At 50.5% G+C, this 14,560-nt stretch overlaps 1 protein-coding gene across 2 annotated transcripts in view; it reads left to right on the forward strand.

The window, feature by feature from the left end:
- Positions 1-14,560, forward strand: part of ZFP90 (ZFP90 zinc finger protein) — a 152,896-nt gene that overhangs the window by 104,712 nt on the left and 33,624 nt on the right. The window contains exons 9-11 of one of the 2 annotated variants that reach the window (XM_070044316.1): positions 4,170-4,284; positions 5,869-5,940; positions 12,278-12,874. The exons of the other annotated variant lie outside the window; for it this stretch is intronic. The gene's annotated coding sequence lies outside the window, so the exon portion shown is untranslated. The remainder of the gene's footprint in view (positions 1-4,169; positions 4,285-5,868; positions 5,941-12,277; positions 12,875-14,560) is intronic. 2 annotated transcript variants of the gene reach the window in all.

The following is a 14,560-nucleotide window of genomic DNA, read 5'->3' on the forward strand; positions in this document are numbered from 1 at the left end:
TGCTGCACTTAGACTCTTTTTCCAGAAAAAAGTCTCCCAAAAACATATGTTCATAAACCAAATTTTGCAAGATTCCTCATCTTTTAGGAAAGGTCCCTGTTTTAACTTGGTGATTAAGCTGGTGGGCTCTGAAGTTGAATTTCCTGGGTCCCAATGCTGCTTCTTTCATTCATTGGCTGTGAGACCTTCAACAAGTCATGAAACATCTCTAACCCTTGGTTTTCTTATCCCTAAAATGGAAGCAGCAATAGTGGCTCCTTCATAAGGTTTTTTGTTTTGTTTTGTTTTTTTATAAATTTATTTATTTATTTTTGGCTGCGTTGGATCTTTGTTGCTGCACGCGGGCTTTCTCTAGTTGCATCGAGCGGAGGCTACTCTTTGTGCGGTACGTGGGTTTCTCATTGCAGTGGCTTCTCTTGTTGCAGAGCACAGGCTCTAGGCGCGCGGGCTTCAGTAGTTGTGGCACGTGGGCTCAGTAGTTGTGGCTCACGGGCTCGAGAGCACAGGCTCAGTAGTTGTGGCACACGGGCTTAGTTGCTCTACAGCATGTGGGATCTTCCCGGACCAGGGCTCAAACCTGTGTCCCCTGCATTGGCAGGCAGGTTCTTAACCACTGTGCCACCAGGGAAGCCCCTTCATAAGGTTTTGAGAGGGTTAAATGTAGGGTGACTAAATTGTCCCATTTGGGCCTTTTCCATTTTTACACCGAAAGTCCCACTTTCAGGGAAATCCCTCAGTAGTGGACAAACCAGGAGAGTTGGTCACCCTTGTAAATGACATATTGCCCAGAAAGAAGTTATCCCTGTGCAGGCAGTTCACCCAAGTGCCATCGCTCTCAGCAGATACTCTTGGGCTTTTCCCTAATTAATCCATCTGATAGGAATGTTGCCCTGGGGATCAGGAGTCCAGGACTCGGTTTTCAGTTTACCACTCTGTCCCCATCCTGCTTTAATGGCTTCCTCCGCAAACCTCCAGCCTCCCTGGGCCTCAGTTTGTTCACCCATCAAACAAGGGAGATGAACTTTAGAGTCACTGGGGATTCTTCCCACTAAAGCCTATGAGATTTATTCAGGGATGCTCTCCCAGTGTCTGGTAAGGCAGCCTTGAACGTGGATGGCATCAGGTATGCACTTGCCTGCTTGACACGTCAGTGAGAAAAGCCCACGTGTGTTCTAGCAACACAGTCTGCCCAGGGAGAAGCCTGCTTGGAAATTTCCTTGGCACTTCTTCCCAGCCGCACCTCCTCATTAGGGCTGAGAAAAGGTGGGAGAACACGGAGACCCTTTTCAGTGTGACTGTCCTGAGAATTAGGCAGCCCAGCATTTCAGACCCAGCACATAGAACAGAACTTGAAACATGGTATGTGCCCAGCACACATTTGCAAGGTGAATGAATACATTTCAGTCTGATGATTGAATCAGAATAGCTTGGGAGGGAGAAGCAGTGCCCTCCAGAGGTGACTAACGGGGATTCCCACCGAACACCATGGATCCCAACCCCAAGAGTGCCCCTTTTCAGGTGACGCAGCTACTCCCAGACCCAAGGGCTCTAGGGGGTCTCACTGGATGAGTCAGCCCAGGGGAGGGCTGCCAGGTAGTTTCAACAAAAATGTTGGACATGCTCCATACTACATGAGAAGGTTATTGAAGTCCCTACTGCATCTCATATTTTACAGGGTTCCACGTGGCTCTTATTTTATTCCTCTTTTTGTTTCTTGGCAAATGGGAGCTGGCTTTGCGAGGCCACAGGATCCCTTCTTGCTGCCCCAACACTTGACCTGGGGTCTATACTGACCCTTGACATTGAACACACATCCACTCTGGAATTAGGCATAGAGATTAAGGCAGTTTTCAAAAACTTGGAGCAACAGATTATTTTACTGAAGAAATAAATTTATTCATCTTACTAATAAGAGTTCTCAAGGAAGCTGAACATTCTGTCCAAGGTACCAACTTCCTCATAAGGAAAATTAGGGAGGTGCTCTTTCCTTGAAGCCTTAGCATCTAAGGTGAAAACATGCAGGTTTGGATTGATTTGTCACAAATCATGTGTTTATAAAAGGAAAGTGTCCAGCACACCCAGCAACTATATGAGGGCACCTAGGGGCTCATCCTGGCTGTTGAGCGAGAGGCCTGAGGTGATACAGAGGACGCAATGAGGGGGCCCCTCCCACCTCTGGTGATGGAGTTCCCACTGATTTTGTGCTGGCTTCGTCGTGACCTGTATCCATCAGGCTGTACACCCACAGGGCATAGACTAGCTGTGCCTTGTCCACGTGCTCTGGGCTCTGCACTGCCCATTCCTGGACCTGGCCTAAGTAGGTGTTCCACAAATGCTTCCAGAATTTCACTGAATTATCCCTGCAACCTGGGTAGTGGAATAGTTACATGCCAGGCACACACAGTTCGGTCAGTGAAAGCTCTCTCACCTCCTGGCCATCTCGGAAGCAAGGCCTGTGGAGAAGGGCGTGTGTCACTCTGGGCTCTGGACCCCCAGCCAGCCAGTTCCATTGATCCCAAGGCTGACTCAGTCCATCCACTCACCCAGAGCCCCAGAGCCAATGCACCAAGCAAGTGGGGAGTTGGCTTCCTTGTTTCTCCCTCCCTTTGATCCCTTCCTCCCACTAATACTGGTGGAGCACCTGGTTGGCCAGCCAGTGTTCTAGACACCGGGGACACAAGACAGGCAAGGTCCCTACTTGGAAAGCTCTTTATTGAGGTGCACAGAGAAAGAGGTTCATATTTGCTTCTCAGAGAGATAAGGTGAGGGGACTCGATTACAAGTTACCCAGAGAAATGGATGTTTGCCGCTGTGGGCCTCTGACATCCATTCTCCCTTCCCTTGGTGCCCTATTCCACATTTTATTTGGATGCCCATCCTTCCCCCAGCAGCCTGTGGACTTCCCAACCTCCCCCAGCTGCAGGTGTGGGCCTTGACTGAGTGAAGCCAGTCAGCACACCCGTCCACCTGGCCACAGTGATTGGCTAACAGATGGACCTCAGACCCAAGCTGGGTCAACCAGACCAGGGGAACTTTTGAAGGGCCCCTGCAACATGTTTTCTTGATCATCTGGAGAAAGACCTACTGACTCTTCCGGATGGTCAGAGCACGGACATGGGGGACATGGGTTTGGAGCAGCTTTGACCCATCTGTGTCCTTGAGTGTGGCCAGGCTGGGGATGAGGTCCAGAGCCAGAGGCAGACAGGCCTGAGAGAATTCCAGAGTTCTGGAGCCAGTGCCCTGCTCGGCTTGAACCTCGGCCACCTCTGGACTCCGAGGTTACATGAGCCAACGCACTCTATTGTAGTTTGGGTTGGGTTTTCTGTAACCTCCAGCTGAGAGCATGCTAGCTGATCTCACTAAAGAGAAAGTTCCAATCAGGTTGCAAGGTCACGACTGAGGGTTCCTTGTTCAAGGGAAGGAGACCAGGCAGCTGGTTGGTGACCCATTCAGGGAGTGACAGCCTTGCACCCCCAGCCCAGGGGAGGTGGGAAATGGCCCTCATTGCAGACAGAGAAGCCAAGGGGCAGCAGGTCTGGTGAGGGGAAGGCTGGTGCCGAGGTCCCTCCCCCCCGAGCCTGTCTGGCGCTCCCTCAATTTAACTCCACCTGACTGGTAAATGCAGAGTGCAGTCCACTTAAAGAAATCAGAGCAGCTGCCACTTCAAAGCAGGAAAGATGTGTGTAGGTGGGTGGGGAGGAGGTGGGTAATTATGCAGGGAAAATAGTTTTCTTGATATTCTTCTGGAAATGTGCTTGGAGCAGAGAGAGCAGCAGGGGAGACGATAGGAAAGGGGACATGTATTAATAGAGGGTGTGCATTGTGCCTCTCCAAAGGGCCATAGAGTGTGCAGAGCTTCCCATGCTTATCTGATCACGGCACCCTTTTTCGGGCAGCATCTGAGACTCCATGGGACACTCCTGGATGTGGGACTTCATCCATGAGTTGACTAAAGGATTTCTTGGGAGTGACTGAGTCCTCCTTTTGTGTGTGTTTGTACAAAACGCTGGCTCTTCCTCATGACCAGTGGGGCTGGGCACCATTTGTGTTCCACGTCTGGACGTTTCATGCTCTGGGAGAGGAAAAGGGAAGTCAAGCCTAGCAGGGGAGGGGGCTGCAAGGTGCTAGGGAAAGCCGGAGCTCTACAGGCCATCTCCTTGCCCCTTTAGGGATCTGCCCACTGATTCCACGTACCCAGAATGCCTTGGGTGGCAGAGGGACACCACCGAACTTTGAGAAGCAGCTCTGAGTTTGTGAACATTGGATGCCGATAATTATCCAGCTGTGAGTAAGCCGAACATTTTTTAGGGCTATTTCTGCATAATTATAAATATTTGGGGATATTAAACTCCCAGGTTACGCATTGAGCGTATTATTTGAGCAATGGTTGGCTGCAGAGCTGGAAACGCAAACATCTTTTCATTCTTCCCTCCTAGAGCACTTAGATTATTTAATGGGATTCAAAAGAAAAAAAAGGTTCAGCTGAGGGGAAAAAACCTGGAAGCAAAGTCAGCTGCTAATATTTCTAAATAGCTCTAAATCAAAAAAAGAGGAATGTGACCACTTTACTTAATTGTGGTGGGTTTGTGATGCATTTTCTCTATGGGTTAGAAAAGCAATTACCATCAGGCAACCTACTTGTGCCTCCATTGTGATAAAATGTTCCCTCTAATGGGGCCAACATGCCGAGCAGTGGGCCTTTTAAAGCACTAAATGCTTCCGGAGCTTTCTCACGTGTGAGGCTCCTGGGTGTGTGCTGAGAGCCCAGGGCTCCCTCCCTCTAAGAACCTGTTGTGGTACAGGGGTTTCTTAATAGGAGATGGGTCCTACGAAGCAGCCGCTGAGGTCTGTAGCATGAGCGAGGCCCCTGCTGTCCTGGCTCTATCCAGAGGCCCTGTGATGCTTTGGGGCTTGCCCAGCCTCCCACCCTCACACCCTTGGCTGCCCCATCTTACCCTCCCATCCAGTGAAGTCTCATATCTCCTCACCTGCTCCCCTCTGCAATCCTCCCACCACAGGCACCATCCCCATAGAAACATGCTCGCCTCTTCTTCCATCTGCTTTGTTAACCTGCCCCCTCCCACCACAGCTTCCCCACAGCCGCTGGGGGTTGCCGCTCATTCTCCAGCCGCCCCCCTATACCCCTGGATACCATGGATCCTGTGCCCTTGAACAAAGCCCCCAGCCTTTGACGCTCTTCCATGCTGCCCCCCCTATTTTCCAGCCCTTGCTCTGGGCCCTGATTCACCCTTTCCCACTTCAAAGACCTGCCTTCATCTTGGGTAGCTTTAATGAGGTGTGAACGACCCATCCCACCGTCCAGGTCACAAGCTTCCTTGATGCCCCTCACTTTCTGCCACATCCAGGCTGCCATGTCCAGACTGGACCCTGTACAGTCTTGGCCACACCCAGCAGTCTGTGTTTCTCTCATCTTCTGCCCCCCGCCCCCCGGGAGGTCTCTGGTCAGCAGCCCCGAGGATTTTGTGTCCCCTCATTTCCAGCTGGGACACTGTGGCCATCCCACTACCTCCCTCTCTGGACCCTGAAGCTCATCATCGCCATCTCTCACTCCCAGGTGCTGCCATCTAAGGCCCCTGCCTGGGCAGGGAGCTGCTGCCTGGTGACACTACTAGACAGCGTGGCTGGAAACCTGGCCCCGGATTCCCTCCCACTCCCCCCAGCCCGCCCCACCCCACCACTGCTTCTGTCCCTAGTTCCTCGGGTCACACCGAGACACCCATGAAGACGTGTTAATGTACAAATTCTTCAGAGTAAAATAACCAGGGCTTCCTTTTGCTTGAGATGCAGGCAGCCCGCAGGGGGCGTCCTCTGAGACCCTCGGGCCGGCATCCCTGCTTGCTTCCACAGGGGCGCTGTGGGCGCGGTAGGCGGTGAAATCCTCCAACGTCGGTTTGGAAGCTCGAGGTATCACACACAAAGGTAGGTCGAAGCGGGACCGATCCGGGAGGCTGCGCTCCCCAGACAACGCGTAGAGCCGCCCGCGCCGGTGCCCGCTTCAGCTCACTATCCTTGGGTGGGGGAGCGGGAAGAGGATCTGGCACGAGGGGGACGAACCCACGTGCACCCAGGTCTTAGCTGCATCTGGAGTTCTCTGCCCCTGCGCCCGCAGGCCCCGGGCGCCCCCTGGAGGCGGTGAGAGCCCCGAATGCGCAGCACACGCCCGGGAGGGCGCTGGCTTGAACAACCCACGCATCAACTAGAAAAGTACCCCCATAAAAATGGGCAAAGGACAGGAACAGAGGCATTTGAGATGAAACACAAACGCCCAATAAGACATTAAGCTGATGTTTACATAGGCAGGATCTGTTGCAAGCCCTTATATGCATCAGCTCCTTTAGATCTCTCAACAGAGCTACTAGGGAGTATTCCCATTCCACAGATGAGTAAACTGAAGCACAGGAGACTAAGTGACTTGCTCAAGGTTATACAGTAAGTGGCAGGGCCAGTATCTGACCCCGCAGCCTGGCACCAGAGTCTTAGGGCCTTACTCAGTGCACCAGACTGTTTCTCAACATGTGGAAAATATACACTCTGGCTAAAAACCAAAGTATAAATTAAAACAATTCATTCAGTAAATTAATTTGTCCTACAAGTATTTATTGGATGCCTGTTGTGAGCCAGGCCCTATTATGGGTGCAGGGGAATAGACACTAAAACACACAAAACACTAAGCTTACATTCCAGTGGGGAGAGAGACAGACAGTAAACATGAGACAATATTCTATGGCAGGTGGGCTAGTGCATGGGGAAAAATAGCAGGGAAAGGGGGAGAGGGAGGGCTATTTAAATCAGGTGTCAGATGGACCTCTTTGAGAAGGTGACACTTGAGCTGAGACCTAAAGAAAGGGAAGCCTCGTGATTATCAGTGAGAGGAACATTCCAGGCAGAGGGAAAGTCCCTGAGGCCAGTGCTGAAGGTGCCGTCCACGTGCATAGGAGGTGGTAGGCTCCTTCCTGGCCTCCCTGGTCCATCGCCAGTGCCCAGGGCCATACGAGGTGTTCAGGGAGGACTTGCCTGCTAACCATTAAGTGAGGATAGCACCTGTTTTTGCCCTGGGCATCTGCTTACTTCCCTGCAGCCGGTCCCATGTGACGACTGTCCCCATGAGTCTCAGCAGAGGGTGGGATGATCTGGAGAAGTGGAAGGGAAGCCCCCACTAATATTTAGGTGGAGATAACTAACCCAGATTCTGGCCCTCTGAGCTGGGATGGCAGCAAAAGTCAGCCCTGTAAAATGCAATGAGAGAGGTTTGATTACCAGGAGGGACCATCTAACCCATATCCCAGACTCTGAGAGGTCAGCCCACACAGGGGCCTGAGGGAGTCGGGGATGAGTGCGCTCTGCACATACCGATGGGCCCCAGCGGGATCCTGGGTGCCCAGGCGTCTGTGGTCTCTCTGCTTCACTAGATCTTGGCGGCACCTAGAATTCAGAAGTGAACTTCCCTTCAGTGAGCTCCCTGTCTGTTGCCCTGGGGTAGAAGGGCCAGGCCATGACTGTTATCTGCATGGCCTACTTTCCTCCAGAGACAGAAGCCCAGAGTAAGGTCAAAGGGAGACCAGGTGGCCCCGGAGGAGGCGAACCCAGTTCTTTCCCAGTGCCTGCCACTTTCCTTGCTGTGGCCGAAAGGCCATTCCCTTCCCCACTGGTGTGGCCTCATCACATCCCTTTGATTAGATGAATCACCTCTAAAAATTGCTTATGTTTCATATGGTGAACTGCTCTTTTGTTCAGTGCTGAATACTTCTGTTGATTCTTGTGTCCACCTGGGCTCTTTTGAGTCCTGCTTAGACCAGCTTATGAAGGGGTTTTCAAGATGAGCGCAAACTGGGCCAGAACTTGGCACAGAGGGCAGGTGAGAGTAAGGGCCACTCTGGGGTCACTGGTTTCTTCTCCATGTCTCTCCCAGGGTCACACAGTCTCTCTCTGAGCTTGCTTTGCTCTCTTCTCTCTCCTGACCAACAGCTCCTTTGTATCTCCTTAACTCTGAGTTTCCTTTCCCTGTCTCCTAGCTTCTGTTTCCCGCTAGTTTCTGCTTTCATGTATCTGAACACACTATTGATCTGAACATCTCCTGACCTCTCCCTTTCCTCCTTTCCGTGCCTGCACCAGCTGCTAACTGCCTCATTGCTGGACTTCTTCATTCATGTTCCCAAGCTCACTCACCTATTTTGTGCCACAGCACATCATGTGTCTCTGGATTGGTTGCTTTGGGTCATGGTCCCCTCCTGGTCCAATCAGTGGGGCCAAGAAGGGAAGGCACTAAGGGGGCCGGCACAAGGCTGTCTCTCCCACCAGTGCCCTGGGTGATGCAGGCACCACTATTAGACTGTCTGCTAGAGTCCCAGATTCATTAATTATTTTTATCTGTTTACTCATGCTTGAGTTTCATTTGTTGACCTTTGTTATTGTTGCCTAGAGGTCTTTTAAGGATCCTTAAAATTCTTCAGCCACCCAGCTTGGTTCACTGTGGAGGCTCCTACCTAGAGGCCTGGCAGAGGGAGGGTCATTCATAGTAAAACAAACAGTAAGTCATTTCCTCTTCCCTCTTTAGTCTCACCTTTCATCAAACAAGGGAGAAGGAACCATATTTAATAAACATCATCCATTAGATTAGATCAACAGTCTCCGAACATTGCAATTCTTCCAGAAACAGTATCTCTCTTGCCCTCACAGAAGAGCATGTGGTCAAGAGGAAATTGAATAAAGTTCTTTAATCAGCTACAGTAGTATTTGAATCATTTAATTTAATGGATCTGACAACCACAATTTATTTTTTAGGCCAATTTTAGCCAACCAGGAGAGCTGGCCCAGTCTGACCCATGCTTAATAAATCACCTCCTTGCCTGATTGTAGAAAGTTTGGGAAAGAGATTTTTCTGGGGCTTTTCAAACATAATCAAAACCAATCTGCCATGCTGTGTATGCCTGGCAGGAGTCCTTGGCCATGCTCCCTTCACATGGCCCTGTGGCTGTAGAGTGAGCCCTTGGGCTGGAGGGAGCTAAGGACACAAGGCAGGGAGCTGTCACCCCCGCAGCCTGTGCTTTTTATTCCTGGCTGCAGGTTCGCATGTCCAGGAAAACAAGTCAAATCAAATTAGATGCCAGACACATGCTGCTTAGTGCATCTCACCCTCTACTGCCTCAGGCTCTTCAACACCTGCTGAAACCTCCTCATTGGAAAAAATGAAAGAGGAGCTTCTGATTCAAAGTAACACCCACTGGATCCTCGGTGTGGCCTCTACCAGAGTCACGTTAAGTCACCCGTGAAGTCCCAGTAAGGGGTGAAATGCAAGACCCCTCCTTCAGAACCAGTCTGACGTCAGCTGCATCTGAGCCCCTGGCAGACATCTCCTCTGACCTGCCGGGCAGATGTGGTTGGGCTGAGAAAAACCCATGGGACTTCATTCTGTTCCTACTGCAAGCAACAGCCACGTGAAATCAAGGGGCTTGATTTCAGGCCAGTCTTCCCATTTTTCTCCATCTATTCCAAAGAAACAATATGGCAGGAAGGAGGCTAGGAGACCAAGGCAGGGCTGGTGGTCTTCTTGGGAGTATGTAGCATTCTTGGAGACATAGTAGTGATAAGTAAGTGGCATTAAGAAAGGAGGAATCTGGTGTGGGTCAGTGCATGCAGGGAATTGTACGTTTTTCGTGAAATCCAGTTTCTTAGAGTTTCTTAGTTGGGGATGTATTGATGTCAGAATAGAACCATCAACAGCCAAGGTTACAAGGGGGAGTTGTGTCCCTGCAGGGATCCAGGGAAATCCTGAGCTGGAGCCAACTGTGAGAGCCCTCCAGGCCTCCTGGGAACTGTCCAGTCACAGGCAGCACCTCCATGGTGCTGGACCTGGGGCTGCTCACCCATCTTCTAGCTCTGGGCACCCCCTTCTCTGCAGATGAACCCTTGGCTCCTGCTCCCCCCAAAACCTGAACTCACACAAGCATGACTCTGGGTTCACTAATTCTAGTCATGACACTTGATCCAGTAGCTTGAGAGCCACTATTAACCAAGGAGACCCCCTTCTGGCTCCTTCTTGGGGGTCTCCAGGGGACAGAGTGGCTCGTGCACTCTTGTCAAGGTCCTGGGCAGCCAGGGCCACTGGCGTTTGTCAGGAAGCCCCCCCCCGCCCCAGAACCTCCTCGGAGGGCATCTAAACAACAGCTGCCCATACTTGATAATGGGGGTGGGGACAGAGATTTGGGGGAGGGCTGGGGAAGCCCCTCCTCCCCTATTGGCACCCCAACCAGGCCTGACTTTTCCAAGTAAACTTTGACTCTGCCACTTACTCCTGTGTACCCTTGAGCCCTGTTCTGAATTTCTGATCCTCAAAAGTAGAACAGGGCTAACAGGAGCCCTTCCCTTCCAGGGTTGCTGTGAAAATTGAGATAAGAGTTCGAGGGCATAAACTATTTCAGAAATAATAAAGATAATAGATCTTTTTAACCTAGATGCAACCAGAGATCATAGAAAATGTAGATGAGTGTAGACTGGAGATACGATCTTGTTCTAGAAAGATGAATATGTTTTGAATTGCCACAAGAATGAAGTACATTTCATTAAAGAAAAAAGTAAGGTAATTTATGCACAGCCCTACAAACATGACTCATAAAATAGAACTAACTATAAAACAGTTTCTCTTTGTCTCCCTTTGTCCTTTAAATGTACTTATGGAGCTACCTTTTCCCTATAGCCTCTGGATGAAATCTAAGCTAAATCGCCTACTGACCCCTTCTTCACCCCTTGGCTGATGTCTTTTTGTTCCTCCTGGAGGCTTTCTTGATCAGGCTATAAGACAACCCCATGCTGGCTCTCTCATGTCAGCAGCCACCTCTCATCCTCTGGAAGTGTTCGCTCCTCCTTTGCCCCCCTGATCTCTGGGCATGCAGGCGGATCCCGACGCGGCTGCTCTCCTAGCTGCACTGCTAAGCCATCTGGCCAGCCTGTCTCCTGCCATCAGGATTTCTCTGGCATGAGTCGCCCCAGTTCACTGTGTCCCTGAAGCTCCAAAGGACATGTCTTGAGCTTTCTGCGTGGTCTCACAGAAGCTCCTTTCCCCAAGCTTGAGGTGAGGAGCAAGCATCCTTCACTATCCTCCTGGGAAGAGGAGATTCACAGCACCAACTCTCCAGATATGCCCACAGAGCCCAGCACACTGCAAATGCCCAGTAAATGGCAGCCATCCCGGGCTCCTGATCCTGCCTCCCAGGGCTGAGGAAAGGGATCTGTGGCCACTGGGCCTTCAGTGCCCCTGTCCTAAGCAGTTCTAAGCCCTAAGTCCCAAGGGCAATCCCAGGTCCCTAAGTGACACAGTTATTGAGAAGAGAAACTGGGATTCCACTCCAAGCCAAAATTGCCTTCCTGGTCTTTGCCAACTGTCTCCAGGGAAAAGAATACTCCCCACCCCTACATTATGAGGGTAGGTGAGCAGGTGAGAAGAAAGGTGTCCCGGACAGCCACAGAAACATGGTGGATGTGGCAGTGTCCCAAGCAGGCACCAAACAACCCCCACATTGGCTGCCCTGCTGGATATGCTGTCCTGTTAAGGACCTACTCAGGGAGCCCAATGAGAGCTGAACTGTGAGGCCCCTTGCTCAGGGTGACCAAAGGGGTTTCAGGAGGTGCCAGGATTGGAGGCAGAATGAAAAACATGCCCCAGGAAAGAGAAGATGAGAAAGCTGGGGAAAGGAAGGCAGTAGGTGTAGGAGGGAGGGAGGACCCGAGTCAGAGTTGTCTTGGGCACAAACCTAGGGTCTGAGGGTCAGCCCAGAAGCCCTGGGGCAGGGATCTGGGTCCTGTTTTCAGAGTGGCCCCGGAGGAGACAAATGGTCTGGAAGGCAGTGCCCTAAGGATGTCCACACCAGCAAGCCTATCTCAGATGATTAAGTGGCAGCAGATAAATTTAACTAAATGTGAGTAATGGGAACACAAAGGGGAAGTGAAGAGAAATAGAATATTTTAGCAACATAAGGAAATGAGAAGAAAATGACTTTGCAATGAAATGTCAAACTTCTGTGCCTGGAGGAGATGTAATCTGGTCATTGCAGGCTTAGGGGAGCGGGGGAGTCTGTGGTTATTTCAAGAAAATTTTAATTCACTTTAATTTAATAACATATGGCCAGATTCTTTTGGGGCAATGTCAGGAGACAGAACTGGGAGTCAGAGAGTGCCAGCTCTGCTAACTGGGGTGTTTTTGGTTGTTTTACAAGGAGAAGCTGTACTTAAATTCATTTCACCTATCCATCCATTCATTCAGGGAGTGAATCTTAAAACCTGAGGATTAAGAAGACAAAAGACACAGTCTTGCCTACTCCTGCCCTCAGGAGATCCTGGTCAGTTGGGGTGACAGACAAGTGAACAGAAAGTTACAGGGTAGGGACACATTCTGGACCTAATACTTGATGCTCAATAGAAGTTTGTAGAATGAAAGCATGATTGAAAGGTTGGTTCTGAAAAGGCCAAAAATTCCAAAAAGGAGTGAATATCAAGGTGGGTCTTGAAAGATGGGTTCCCCAGCTAGGCATGTAAGTCAAGGGAAGTCCAGGTAGAAGGGACTGCGTGTGACAAGGTAGAATGGACCACATGTAGCAAAGCGGTGCTGATTATAATCATGGGGCTGGAGGAGATTGCCCAGGGAGAGGGGCAGGGTGAGAAGAGGAAGAGGACAAAGAAGAGACACAGGATCCATGGACCCTGATGAGAAATAACACCCTGAGGAAGGCATGCACTGAAGACCTCCCAGTCCACTATTACTATCGCTGAAATTTCTACTGCAGCCCACAGTGCCTATTCATCCTTGGAGCTTCAACTGAGACATCGCATCCCCCAAGAAGTTTTTCTGGCTCAGGCTGGGGTGAGTCCCCCTTCCCCACGCATGCTCCCAGCACACCCTGTGCCACCATCCTTGTCACGGCCCACCCCAGCCCCATGTTGGGTTCGTTTGTCTGTATGCCTGCCCATCTCCCAACTGAAGCTGCCATGCCCAGCTCTGGTGGTGCCCCGACTACACTGGTGCCTCTCTGGATCCTGGCCAGGCTGTCCTGTCTATGGGATCCCATCCTAAGGATGGACAAAGTCCATCCGGAAAAGCGGTTCCAGAAGCTGAGGTCTGAATTAAGGGCTGTTGGCTGGGTCGGAGGGTGGAGTCTGACCAAGGGAAGAGTGTTTTAGTTCATATCACATCGAACTTTTGCACTTTTAGAGGGATTCTGGAAGTGCCCTGGGTAACAGCCCTTCTTATTCCCAGAACTCTGGCTGGGAGGGGTGGGTGGTTAGGGTTATTGGGCCTGGGCAGCAAAGCCAGAGAAACATGGCCCCAGGGCAGAGAAGCCGGAATGGTTGGACCGGCGGGACGGGGAGCGGGCCCGCTGAAGCCAAGGCTCAGGACGGGGCCTAGCAGAGAGGGGCCTGTACGAAAGCCGCCTCTTTGGACAGAGCTGCCTGCGGAACACGCCGCCCAAGGGAAAAATGACAGAGCTGTAGGTGTCCGGAATGTCCGCTAGGGGGAAACAGAGGCTAAGCCACCTGGCGGGTAGCCATGGTAACCGCAGAGCCAGCTGCTGAGTTATCCCTAGACTCTGGCAGGGAGGTAAGGAGAACGCCCAAGCAGGGTGTTGCGAATGCTCGCGGGTCTGTGGCCATCAGCTCCAGGCAAGGACGAAGGACCCAGGTGACTTTAATGTTTTCTCACCTCCACCCAAGTCACACTTTTGCCGGTTGAGCCAGGCATAGCAGTTGTGGAAGAAAAATAAAATGGGGTTTTGGATCAGCCAAACCAGATCCTTCATTTTAAAGATGAAATAGAAACCCAGAGAGGGAAAGACAGTTGCTGGAGACCACACAACAGCAGTCCTGTAAATAGAGCTGAAGAGAAACTGGTGGAAAAAGGAAGAAAAGTATGCAAATGACCAAAGACCAATCTGGCAATGTGCTCTAATTTTTTTATTACCATTTTTTAATTTAAAATGTTTTAAACACACATGTGTGTATGCATATACATAATGCTGCAATGTAACAAGAATCTCTTTTAGCCGGTCACATGCATCTTTTCCTTCCTGTACCATTTTCTTCCTTCTCCAATTAGGGTCTTTTCCTTCTCTGGGCTTCTATTGCTTCTATAAAATGAAGAAGCTGGCCTAGCTGATCTCAAACCCCATCACTGTCTATAATAAAGCAAAGCCTTCATTTCATGAACTCAGCCCAGTTAACTGGGCACACGAATAGGTAAGGACTTCTTGGAGTGAGAGACTGCTTGGCAGCCAGATGTCTCTGTAACTGGGCCCCTGACAGGCTAGCCCAGGTCCGTTGGGTTCATGTATCTGGTTGCAATGTTGGAGGACATTAGCCATGAACAAAAACTACCTCCACGAGAATATTTGAGAGTTAGTTAACTTGCAAGTTTATTTTTAAAACTCAAAGACATTAAGAAATAGCCTCTAGACACTCATCATGATGGGGAAAAAACTCTCAAATCCAAACATAGTTAATTCAGTAAACATCATGTGAGAGTAATCTTGTTTCATTTCTAGTCCTTCATTCT

This window comes from Globicephala melas, chromosome 19, assembly GCF_963455315.2.
Source record: "Globicephala melas chromosome 19, mGloMel1.2, whole genome shotgun sequence".
NCBI classification, from domain to species: Eukaryota; Metazoa; Chordata; class Mammalia; order Artiodactyla; family Delphinidae; genus Globicephala; species Globicephala melas.